This window comes from Mytilus galloprovincialis, chromosome 3 (assembly GCF_965363235.1).
Source record: "Mytilus galloprovincialis chromosome 3, xbMytGall1.hap1.1, whole genome shotgun sequence".
Taxonomy (NCBI): Eukaryota; Metazoa; Mollusca; class Bivalvia; order Mytilida; family Mytilidae; genus Mytilus; species Mytilus galloprovincialis.
The window spans coordinates 77,964,757-77,977,876 of NC_134840.1; the positions used below are offsets into that span (position 1 = coordinate 77,964,757).

Consider the following 13,120-nt stretch of genomic DNA (forward strand, 5'->3'; position numbering starts at 1 on the left):
AAACCACTGGTGCACCCAAGGGGCGGGTTCCGGGGATTTGAATCCCCCTTTATTGACGATTAATGCAATGGAATGGGGACATATGGTTATTATCCCCCTTTATTCAGGGTTGGGAACCCACTTTTTGAAAATGTCGTGATCCGCCCCTGTAAACTATGATTGCCAATGGGACAACTATTCAACAAAGTTCAAAAGAATTGGATGCAAGCAATTAAAGGCACCAATACGACTTTCAACATTGAGAAATACCAATACCATGAAGTCGGCTATAACTTTCGGGAAAATTATTTAACCAGATAAAAAAGTGGAAAATCGTTTGTAATAGAAATTACACTTATAAATCATCCACGTTAAACGTTTATTTATCATAATGGATACTACCGTAACATTCTTATAAGAAATGGACAGTCAGATTATAAAGTTGCTAGAGGTCATTTTCATGAGAGCCATGGTCAAAGGAAATCAATGTCCAAGGTTGACGGACAATAGTTCATTGACAAAGATGGTTGTTATTGTCTTAAGAAACGAACATTCAAAGAATAGAATTTAAGAATATCAGGAAAGCAACTATAGTGTGACGTTTATCAGATAAATTGTATAGATCTGCAATGTAAAAATCGTTATATAGATATACGTTTTTTTCTATCAATTGCACACAACATCCGGTAACCATCTGGTGGAGGAAATTTAGGCTGTCACGAAGGTAATATTTCTATCAGCTTCCTCTGCGTAGGTGGCCTCATGTTGATCTTAATAGAAACCTACTCACTTTTCTGCGTTATGTGATCGTAACTTGGACTAAGTATTCTGATTGATTGTTAGTTGCTTAACGTCCAGTGACAAATATTGACCAAGTAGAAAGATTCATTAATACATGTAGTAAAGTTAAGTCTGAACACCAATTTTTTTAATAAGATTTTTGGAATCATTATTTTGCAAAACATTGTATGATTTGATGGAGCCATGGTTGACAGACTGGAAAAATAGAGGAACTAAAAAAAAACATAATAAATTAATAGTCCATGTGCTTATTTTCGAGATATAAGCCATTGAAAATATGGTGGGACACGATTCTTTCTAGATTTTACTGTAATGTAAATTGGCACTTTTTTCATTCCACAACTATGAAATATTAGTCAGGATTTAATAAGATTTTCAAAATATGGCCTTTTAAACCATATGTTATAAAATTATGAAAAAAGTCGGGATAAGCGTGCAAAATTTTAATGGCACTACATGGATAAGTCTAGAGGATTCCAAGTATCTGACAAAAAAAAACTAAAACAAGAGTTGTGAACCTCTTGTATATACCTCTTCAAATATAAAGGTGATACATATGTATCTTTCATTTAATCATTGGTTTTAAATGATTCGGTTTGGGGATTACTGCTAAAGGCAAAGACTGACAAGTGATTCGGACGCACACAATTTATAGTGTTTTGTCCATATGATATTAGTTGGTGCGAAAGTTTTAACGATTAGTGGACATATCCCAAATGATTGTTTTGTTTAGTGGACATATATCAAATGATGTTTTGCTTGGTGGACATATCCCAAATGATTGGTTAGCTTGGTGGACATATCCAAAACGATATCCTGCTTAGTGACCATATACCAAATGATTTTCTGCTTGGTAGACAAATCCCAAATGATTTGTTTGATAGACATATCCCAAATGATTTTCTGACAAACAACTGATCATTGTACCTGAATGCTTTTGAAGAGCTGTTATCGTAGAAACTAATTCAGTTTGGTTATAACAACTAGCAGTGTGTTTCAAGTACGAATAAAAAAAAACATGTTTGCTGTATGTATCATGTATTTTGATGTCAAAATGAAAAATAAACGAAAAATTGTTGATTCTTTTTATAAACTAAAAAAAATATTATATTAAATATTTTGTTATAATAAATAGATGCACACGGGTTTATATCGCACCTACAGTACTCCAGTTGTGAGATCGATACAAAAAATGTATGAATTGGGAAATATATTTAACGAATAGAGCGTGCAGGAGATTTAAAAGTTTAAAAGTAGTTGTAAAGTTTTTATTCTTAGAAAATATACCATTTACAGCAAAATGCATCGAGTGCGTAGGTAAAGGTAATATCTTTCAAATTGATTAGCTTGCTTGCTGGCTGAACCGTGAAGTCATTATTAGGTTAAGTATACTTCCCTCCATTAGGAATAGACGAGTCCGACAGATAACCGATCTATCTGTCTGTAGGACTACACTTCTCGGACAGGAGGGTAGTACAAAATGTATACCTTACCAAATAATAACCCACGATTCAGCTAATAACACAATCAATGCATTTTGCTGCAACACACCTATTAATGCTGTAATACTTAATCAGATTTTGTCATTCAGTTATTTCCACTAGATGTGTATCGTTATGCGATTCATGTTTACTGTCGAATAATGGCACAGTTCTTTCATTTACACTGTAAGGGTGAATCATTTCTATTGTACATGCGATGCATTTTCGCAAAAGAATCTTATTCATTTCATCAAATAAAGTATATTCAGCCGACTCGCTCACAAGTAAAATGATGTCAGAAGGAGTTGATGATGCTTACTTCGTGAGTGAAAGTTTGACGAACTACACAAATTTATTCCATGAAAATATCATTTATTTCTATAAAATATTCAATTCTTTGTTCCTAACAATTCGTCTGAATATATATGTACCTGTAAAATATTTCCTTTCCAAAGACATTTCATCAATAAATATATACACCTTGCACTGTTAAGCACATCAACTGTCACCGAACACTCTGGTGAGGATATCTTATCTTATTATAATCTTATTTTCCTTTTTTTTTCTTTTCTACTTTTTTATATTATATACTATATCTTTATTTACCAAATTCATAACAACTATAGGCATACAACATATAAACTACACAAAGTATACATAGATAGCAGAAGGTAATGTGTTAAACATATGACATCATGTTAGATCTTAATTTTTGTGCACGAAATATAAATTTACCCAAATTACATAATTCTCTAAGATTATTAGAACTCATTAATTGTATATATTTATACATAGAAGGTTTTCTCCAATAATATGGTTTTATAAAATAAGATCCAAGACCTTGATAAGTAGGACATTTTAAAATAAAATGCATCTCATCTTCAATGTCATTTTTACAAAAAACTACATAGTCTATTACTTCTTGGAATTGCAGAATAACGACCACATTCTATAGCTAAATCATGACTACTAAGTCTTATTTTGGTAATACATGTCTTATAAATAACTGGTATTGGTTTACATAAATAATGTTGTTAACAAAAGTTTTGAACCATATATCTATAACTTGTACATTTATAGCTAAATTATTCATTTGGCTGTCAAAATCTTGCTTCAGACAATCAAACAGGCGTTGTTTAATTATCAAGTAAAAACTACTGGAGAGCTTACTATCAAAAAATAAACCTTGATTATACCAAATATCACCTAAACCTATACTGAGCAACTCATTTTTAATAAAATACAACCAATTTGTCTTATTATTTGGACATTTTAGTAAATCGTCATATTAAAAACAGTAACAATTTTTCAAAATACAGTTTGTAGTACATAACAGCTTTAACCAGTAAAAATACGCCATTCTTTGTTTCAAAGTCATATCGTATTTTTCGTAATTTTTGAAATATTCTTTATCTAATAAGAAGAAATATTTTTAACAGTGCTATAATAATCTGAAGCGGAAAAAAGAGATAAATCAATCATAACTCTCTTTATTCTTTCAAATCATGAATATCTTAATATTCTTTATGACGAAATATTTCTAGCTGTGCTATAATAATCTGCAACGAAAAAAAAAGATTTAATCAAAACTTCATTGAAAAAAAAATTAACCCACTTTACCCTTTCAAATCATGATACAAGTGGTCTGAATATCCCGTTGTTTGAAGACTGTTATAAGGGTTTAGGTAATAGTCATCACTTTTCTTGTACGCATAGTCGTACTCTTTCTGTTCATTGTAATAGGGTGGAGATTCGGAACCCTCAAGATTTCCAGAATGTTGTTTTGATAACAGAACGTCGGTATTATCGTTGTAGTAGCCCAATAGTTGGGGACTGACAACTGGACGTTTGACAACCACGTCACTTGGTATCATATCTTCTGGTATCTCATCATAAATGATTTGGTCAGTATTATAAATAGGTATAATTTTAGAACTGCCTAAACGCTTGAAAAGGAAAAACATTCCTAGTATGAAAAGAAGTATGCAGGAAAGAGCAAGAGCACCACTGCTACTATATATAATATAAACAACTGTTGTTTTTTCTTCCCTCGTCTGTGATCTGTATAATACTTCTGTGTTTATGTCTGAAAAATAAATGTACTTGAAAATCAGAAACCTCTTTGACGTAGTCTTTATATATTACATATAGTTTTGGGGGGAATAATGCCGGGAATTGATATATTGTATGTTAAAATAAAAACGAGGATGAACAAAAAATTATAAAAAATACAAAAGCATTTCCTAACATCCTATAATTTCACAAAAGTGTAAATGGAGCTTTTAAGAATATAAGACTGTTCAACAGACCATACAAAACAACAATAGTGGGCTATCTCTCTTTCGAAATGAAGAGACGAACAAACGTTAACTAAACAAATAAGTAAGAACAATACATGTCAAAGTTGGATTAATATTATCATTTTTTTATATATATATTCAACTAAAGCTTAGAACTATATGACCAGCTTAATCATTTTGTAAACTGTATACGACATGAACACTTTTATTAAAAGTCATTCGATCTGTGTATATTAAAATACAGATTTATCTATTTATTCTCCAAGTCAGTCCATATAAACTTTTTATTTAAAACAAGGAGGGGTATCCTCAATTTTTTTTTAGCCCACAAGGGTTTCATATCCGTATGCGCTATTAACATTAAAAAATGTGGAATCCTTTGAACGATATTTGCTTCAACTTATCTTTAAAACAGCCATTAACGTGTAAGAAGTATCATAAGTAAATTACCTGATGTTCCCTCTGGAATGGCCGTTGAGTGTCTCTTTGTCACTCGGTTTTCAGTAGAAAGTTGGGTCGACCTCTCTTTTCTCTCGCTGGTGGATACATTTAATTTAGCTTAAAAAATGTATTAACACGTTTAACATTTTAACCAAAACGTAAGGATAGAAATTTTGGATGGATGAAGCATCTGAGAAGTTGACAAGAATGTGTCGGTACTGTAATTGTAATATTTGTAAATACCAAAATAAATAGTATTGGATTAATTATCTTCACAGTAAATGATAACCACATGAATAATTTAAATGAAGGCAAATTTCCAAATCTAAAATTGAGAATGGAAATGGGGTGTCAAATAAACAACCACCCGACCAAAGAGCAGAACAGCCCAAGGCAACCAATAGCTATAGGTTTTAAGCACAGCACAGTGAGAAAATTCCACAACTGTTACAGGATGTGGGCTTCAGCTGGCTCCTAAACAATATTGTATATTAGTTCAGCTGTTCATGTATGCATTGTATTTAGTTACCAAAAAATTCATGTAAACTGATTTGATCCGAAATATTAGGAATAAAAGTTTCAAATTATCCGATGTTTGCCGAAGTCGAGAAGCTTGTTTTGCGTAGATCATCTGGTTCCTTTAAAACAATCACGTGATCACGTCTTGACAAAACGAATCATGTTTGATAATATTGAAATCCGTCGGTCTTTGCGTTTTACTTCATCTATTAAAGTGCAATAAAATAAAATTGAAAATAGAATGCGGGAATGTGTCAAAGAGACAACAACCCGACCATAGAACAGACAACAGCAGAAGGTCACCAATAGGTCTTCAATGCAGCGAGAAACTCCCGCACTCGGATGCGTCCTTCAGCTGACCCCTAAACAAGTATGTTCCTTTTACACACGAATTTAACACTGTCTTATCTCAGCAACAATTGAATATTAAGTTGAGAACTTTCCCTCTCAAGACACTTGAGTTCATGCTCGCACTCCAGGTATTTAGAGAAATGCATTCTTTTTAATAGTTTGATTTCTGTGTTGTTGCTTATGAGATGTTTAAGTTTTATAATATGTTCTTTTGTTGAGTTATGTCCTTCAAAATTGCAAAATCTTATTGACCCCTTACATGTAGCATCTGTTCATATCTCTTTTAAATACGTTCGTTGTTAGCTCAGCATTATAATTTAATATTCTTTTAAATTAGCAATTAGTTTTCATCATACCTTTTCTAAACATGTTTTTCAATGTACATCCTTCGACTCTATCACAAGTTAGCTTCCCTGAACAACTCTTAGGGCATTTGGAGTTACAGCGAACCCCGTACTGCCCATATGGACACTTATATGAACAGCTATTACCATATAGACCAGCTGGACAATCTGCAGAATAGTATACAAAATAATGTATTGTTTTTTAATAACTATTTAAAGCTATGTAAATATAAATATAAATGTTAGTAGCAGTTTTAATAAAATCTATTTTGGAAATGAATTTTGTAATCCTGTACTACGCCCTTACTTTTAATGTGTTGCAGATGATCTCGATTGCTGTATATAATAACGTTGAATTTCCCTTTATTGAAAATTTCACCCCTTAATTTTTTTTTACTTCCCAAAAAAAATAAATCAAACGGAAATTACGAATAAAAAGCCACGAACAATATTTATCTCGAGAATACTTTATAAAAAGAGCGCTGATTGTACATTTGTAACACGTTAAGGACAAACTAGTCTATTTTTTTGGGGATTGCAATATTGACTGTTTTCCAATTTATACATGTATGTATGACAATGAAAAATAAGATTAAAAGAACATACCTTCGATAATAAAGACAATTAGCACAACGTTCATTGTTCTTTCGAGACTATAAAACATTCTCTAGCGCATGTGACAGATCAAATGCTGACAATTCCTATTTATTCAAGTAGTAATCTTTTAGAACACATATATGCGACTGTAGTTTATGTCTGATGAAGATTTTTTATTATTTTTTACGAATCGCAATGTACAGTTTCAATTTCTGTATCTTACTGCAGAAAAGCATGCACAAAGAGCTGTTTTCTCTGTTCCTCATGTTCTCAAAGATACGAACTTTTTATAGCGTCTGTTTGAAAGATATTCCATTTGGCTAAGTGTCCGTTTGACCTATTTCATTAGACAAATATATTGCATCTGACCTATCTAAATTGACTGGTATACCATTTGACAGATAATTCATTTGATCCATTATGTAAAACAAATATCCCATTTGACCCATTCTTTTCGTTTATAGATATTTCATTGATTCATTCTTTTTAAAAAACGGATATTACATTTGACCCAATCCTTTTTTTTTTAGAGAGATTTTCCAATTGATATTTCCCCCGACATTTTATCTATTCCATTTGACCTACATTTACATGTATCTCATTTGAGATGAATTTATATATTTGACCAATTCCATTTGACAAATATTCAATTTGATAGAAATTTCACTTTGCCTATTCTATTTGGCAGATTTTTTCACCATTTAACAGATATTCGGTCTTGGAAAGAGTTGTCTCATTGGCAACCATACCACATCTTCTTTTTTATATTGACAGATATTCTATTCGATATATTTTATTGACCGATATTCAATTTGACTGATATTTCATTTTACCTATTCTATTTGACACACGTTTGATTTTACTTAATATTCTACTTAACAGACGTTTTATCTATTCTATTTGACAGATATTCGATTATATATATAAACCCTCATGTATGTATGTAGTGTGACTATAATAAACTTTGAACTTGAACTCTACACTTAGCAATTACAAATTCAAATTATTAAATTAATATAGAAGAACCAATTAATTGGTGGTAAACTTGCAGGGACATATCCAGCCATTTAAGAAAAGGGGGGGGGGCAAACCCCCCCCCCTGGATCGGCCACTCAAATTAAAGGGATTTAAGAAGTTATGTATATTTCTCTATGTTTTTGATTTCATTATAATTGTAATTTTAGACCATTTAATTATTCAGAAATGTAATTGACCATCATAGGCTGATCCAGGGGGGGGGGGGGGGGGCGGCCTTTTGTGAGAAAAATTTGGTTGATTATATAGGGAATCACTGAAGCATGACTGGAGCAAGCGCCCCCCCTAACCCTAACCCTAACCAAACCCTAACCCTACCCCCCCCCCCCCCCCTTTAGGAAAAGTTCTGGATCTGCCACTGACCATGATTAGCCATTGTGGGACCAAATACGTTCACTTGTATTTATATGTCTTACATAGTAAAGTTGTGTAAAACTAAATAAACAACAAACATTTATTCTTTGCAGATCCTACAGCTTGCATATGACAACTATGAACGAGAGACGGAATTTGTACAACTACAAGTACCAGACAGTACCACAGAATATTTTTATATGCTTGACGAATATTTTGTTTGACCCATTTAATTTAATCAGAAGTTCTATTTATAAAAAAAAGAATATGTGGTAAACTATATTTGCCAATGAAACATCTCTTCAAAAGAGACAAATTGACAAAGAAATTAACAACTATAGGTCACTATACGGCTTTCAACAATGAGCAAAACACATACCGCATAATCTATTCTGTTTGACAGATATTCAGTTTGACCTATTTCATTTGACAGATCATTTTTTTTTTCGACCTTTTCCATTTCAAAGACATTCCGTTTGATATATTTCATTTGACAGATCCTATATTTTACCTTTTCCGTTTGACCTATTCTATTTGAAACAGTCCATCTATTCCATTTTATAGATGTTCAATTGCCAAATATTCAATTAGACGTTATCCATGTGATATATATTTCATTTAATCTATTCCATTGATGGATATTTCATTTAATCTATTCCACTTGCAAGAAACTCCATTTGACATAATTAATATTATATTTCACTTGATTGATATTTCATATTACTGAAATTCCAAGGGATAGATATTCCATTTCACTTATATTTAACTCGAAAGATATCCCTCCCGACAGATATATATTCCAACTGATAGGTTTTACATTTGACTGATATTCGACTTGACATATATATACTATGTGAAAGATATTCCATTTAACAGATATATCATAGATATTCCATTTAACAGACCTTTTATCTAACATGATTTAAAGTTGATAATCAATAACAAACAATAAAAAAATAGTTTTGAGAATATGTAGCCCAGAATACGATAAAGCACTTTATATCTTTTATATAAGATACAGAACTTGCAACGTTTTTTGTATACTGCGGTCTTTTTAAATTCTTCATTATTTAAATATTTGGGGCGTTTTTCTTTATCTCTATAAAGATAACTCCTATATTCTCGTGAATAAACGTAAAGCAACCAACGGTCAATCAATCAATATTCTCATGATTTTTTTTTAATATAGATCTAGATTTTTCTATAATCAATTATTTCTTTATTCTTTACATTCTTTATTATTTGCTTTAATTATTCTTTTACTTTTGCAACAAATTTAATTCTCTATTTTTTGGGAGGCGAATTTTTCTCTCTTCATTATTTTTTGTGGTAACTATTGTCCGTCATATGAGATATTCGCTGACTTTTTTTTTTCATGGTAGACTAAAATAATTTGTTTTCGGTTAGAATTGATTGACATTTCTTCTATCATGATTATTGAGCTCGATTTCATTGACGCGATTGTCATTAGAGCACCTTGTCGTTTAAATGTGCTGAAAATAGTATACGGTTATTTTTTTTGCATACAGCTTCTTTATAACCTTCACAAAAAAGTTCCAATAACTTATTAGAATGCGCAGTCATATGGGTTGCTATGATTCTTAGAATTAAAATTCCTGGACAGGCATTTTTTTTTTTTAGACGAATTATTTCCATTTTACTGGTAATGATGTAAATATTCCTCATATGAACTGGACGAAAATAAATATGATATATGGACTAGGCATAGTTATAAGTGAAATGCACTGCGATATATTCATCTATGTCTATTTGGCGATGTAAAGTGAAACAGACATTAACCCCGTAGGTTTTCCCGTTTGAATGGTTTTACACTTGTAATTTTGGGGCCCTTTATAGCTTGTTGTTCGGTGTGAGCCAAGGCTCCGTGTTGAAGGCCGTACCTTGACCTATAATAATGGTTTACTTTTTATAAATTATTATTTGGATGGAGAGTCGTCTCATTGGCACTCATACCACATCTTCCTATATCTATTAAAATCTCCAAACCTTCACATCTTGATCGATCTTTTGATAGAATATATCCATAACAACATTCTATCCTAAAAAAAACCAATATAACAAGAGTAAATACAAACCGAAAGAGAAAGTTAAATTAAGTTAACACATCATTTTAAATTGATATCACGGTATTTGAGGGGTAGTTTTTTAAATGATAAAATACAGGAAATAACACGTAAAACATCCGCATGTATTCGAAAAAAATGATTGTTTTTATTTGTCACGTACATATGTAAACATCTGTGTCTAAAAAATAACATTACCCTGTGTCCGACTTGCAAGCATTCTTGTCACTTGTAGATAACTGATGAGAAGATTTTATATTTCCGTATATAAAAAGTAAAATAAAGCAGTGTCCATACTGTATACCCATAATCTCGTCTTAAATTGCCGAATGACTGTTGTTTCCTATAGCGTAGCTGTATATTCACATTGATTATTCATATCAAATGACAATCTGGTTTACCGAAAACTCCCGATATATGTCGATAATGAAAGTAGATTTTGTGCTAGAGCACGAAACGAAACTAAATACACACACATATATATATATATCTGAAGTGCAATCATCCTGATGTACTTGAAGAAGTGATAGAAACGTAATTATATAAGTGATTTCAAACAATGACACAACTATTTTGTTAACTGATTGTCCTTATACACGGACACAACAAACAAGGAAATTATCATACTTGTACTATATTATTGGTATTTTTAGACTGTTGACATTTTTATTGTGTCAGTTGAATGACTGTGTCAACTGTGGGTGTATTTTTAACTTCTTAATATAGACAAAGATAACGATTTGCATGGTTTGTTCTAAAAATAAACAAATTTTATTCCCGCTTAGTCATCCTCTAAATATAGATTTGTTATTTGCAAGCCAATTTGAAAGTTGTAACCATATTATGTTTTCATCAGCTTTTAAATTATGATTCTTTGACCTGTATGTTGTGGAAGGGGTGAGCAGTTGAGAGATTGAGTACCTACACAACCTGTTCATACACTTTGAATAATACATATTCCATAATTCCCTATCATATATATATATGCTTTGACAGAAATATATTTATAGCTATTGCATGCTTACGCTATTTCATGGAAAAATAAATAGATTTGACCAGTATTGCATTTTTTATTTATAATTGCATCTGAGAAAAAAAAAAAATAAATAAATATATAAATATATATATGGTTCAATTAGATTCGCAACCTTGTCAAGCATATTCATGTTATCTTAATTTCTCGCTCTGAAAAGGTGACATATCCTAGCGGGTCAATATATAAGATAAGATAAGATAAGATAAGATATTTTATTTTCCAATTATGGGCCCCAAAGGGCATAAACATTACAACATCAATAATTTTTTCATAATACAATACAAATAATGAGATAAAAAAAAAAAAAGTTAAACGAGAACTATTTAAGTTCTTAAAGAATACGTAGATAAAGAATCTATAGTATGTTTTTTTTTTAATACTAATGCATTTTATTGCAAGTGTGGTTGATATAGATAACAAACAAGCAGCCCAAAAAGAAAAAAAGAAAAATAGATATCCACATATGTATAGTACACAAAAAGTTGGATCAATTAAATATATAATAATTAGCCAAAAAGAAAGTAGAAATTAAACATGTCCATGACTCATCCTGTGTCAGCAGCAAATAGGAAAGCATTATGGTTTCCTAAAGGCAGCTGACACCAGGGGGCGATACCTTATGGGCCATAGGCATGTAAAATGTGTGTAAATGTCTCTTTCCTACCTGTATCAAAAGCAAACAAGGAAGCATCATAGGTAACTTGAATGCAGTTGATACCAGGGGACGATGCCTCAAGGATATAAGAGAACATTTGAATAAATAATATATCTTAACAATTATTTTTTTTTTCTTAATCGGCTAGTATGTTTGTGATATTCAGATGAATATAATTTTCTATGTCCAATCAAATGTATATACACACATAGATTTCCTTTAACTAATCTTCACTAAGGAAGATGTTTGTATATAAAATTACATATTATTTTAAGTAACTCAACATTTTCTACACTAAATAACCAGATAATTTTGCTTTGACTGTTCATATGATTAAAATAAGAATTATATTGTGCAATACTAGCTAACATACAATTTCTATCATCCTCAAATTTGTTACAATCAAATAGAAAATGAGCCTCATCTTCGACAGTATTGGAAGAACATTTATTACATATTCTGTTAATTCGGGGAATACCCTGATATCTACCTAATTCTATTTGTAATCTATGAGAAGATACACGTAATTTAGTAAAACTTCTTCTAAGTTCAAAATTCTTGATCAATGTTAGATATTTTTCAAAACCAAAATTTGTTTTATATAAAAGGTAGGTTTTCAGTTTACTGTCTGAAAATTTATCTATTTGTTTTTTTCCAACAGCTAATAAACAATATTGATAGCTTGGTTTGTATATATTTCTTAAATTTGTATAAGGATTCACAAAATGGAGCATTTATGGCATTTGTATAGTCAATACCAAGTATTTTAAAAACAACATTTATTGAACCATACCATGATGTTATATTCATGTGATGTAGTGTCTTTGATTGTGTATATGCCTCTTTTAATAGAGGAAAATTATTACCTAAATTCTCTAATCTATACCAGTACAATAACATTCCTTTTATAATATTAAAATATATTGGAAATCTTCCAAGTTCAGATAACACTGCAGTATTTGTTGTTTTCTTGTGTACCCCAAGTATAAATTTACAAAATTTTATATGAAGTTTCTCACAGGGTAAACCTGAATACAATTTTTCAAAAGATATATCTTCCTTCTTACATTTAGAGGAAAGAGAATTAAACATCCCCCATATTTCGCTACCATATAATAAAATAGGTTTTACAGTGTGGTCAAA

General features: G+C 31.0%; 1 long non-coding RNA gene across 1 annotated transcript; it reads right to left on the minus strand.

Moving 5' to 3' along the window:
* Window positions 1-3,851: 3,851 nt before the first annotated feature.
* Window positions 3,852-10,622, minus strand: LOC143069032 (uncharacterized). Its single transcript, XR_012976300.1, has 5 exons — window positions 10,485-10,622; window positions 10,210-10,262; window positions 6,229-6,384; window positions 5,012-5,119; window positions 3,852-4,347 (listed from the first exon to the last, which is right to left on the minus strand). It is a non-coding gene; the product is annotated as an uncharacterized LOC143069032 (long non-coding RNA).
* Window positions 10,623-13,120: the final 2,498 nt, after the last annotated feature.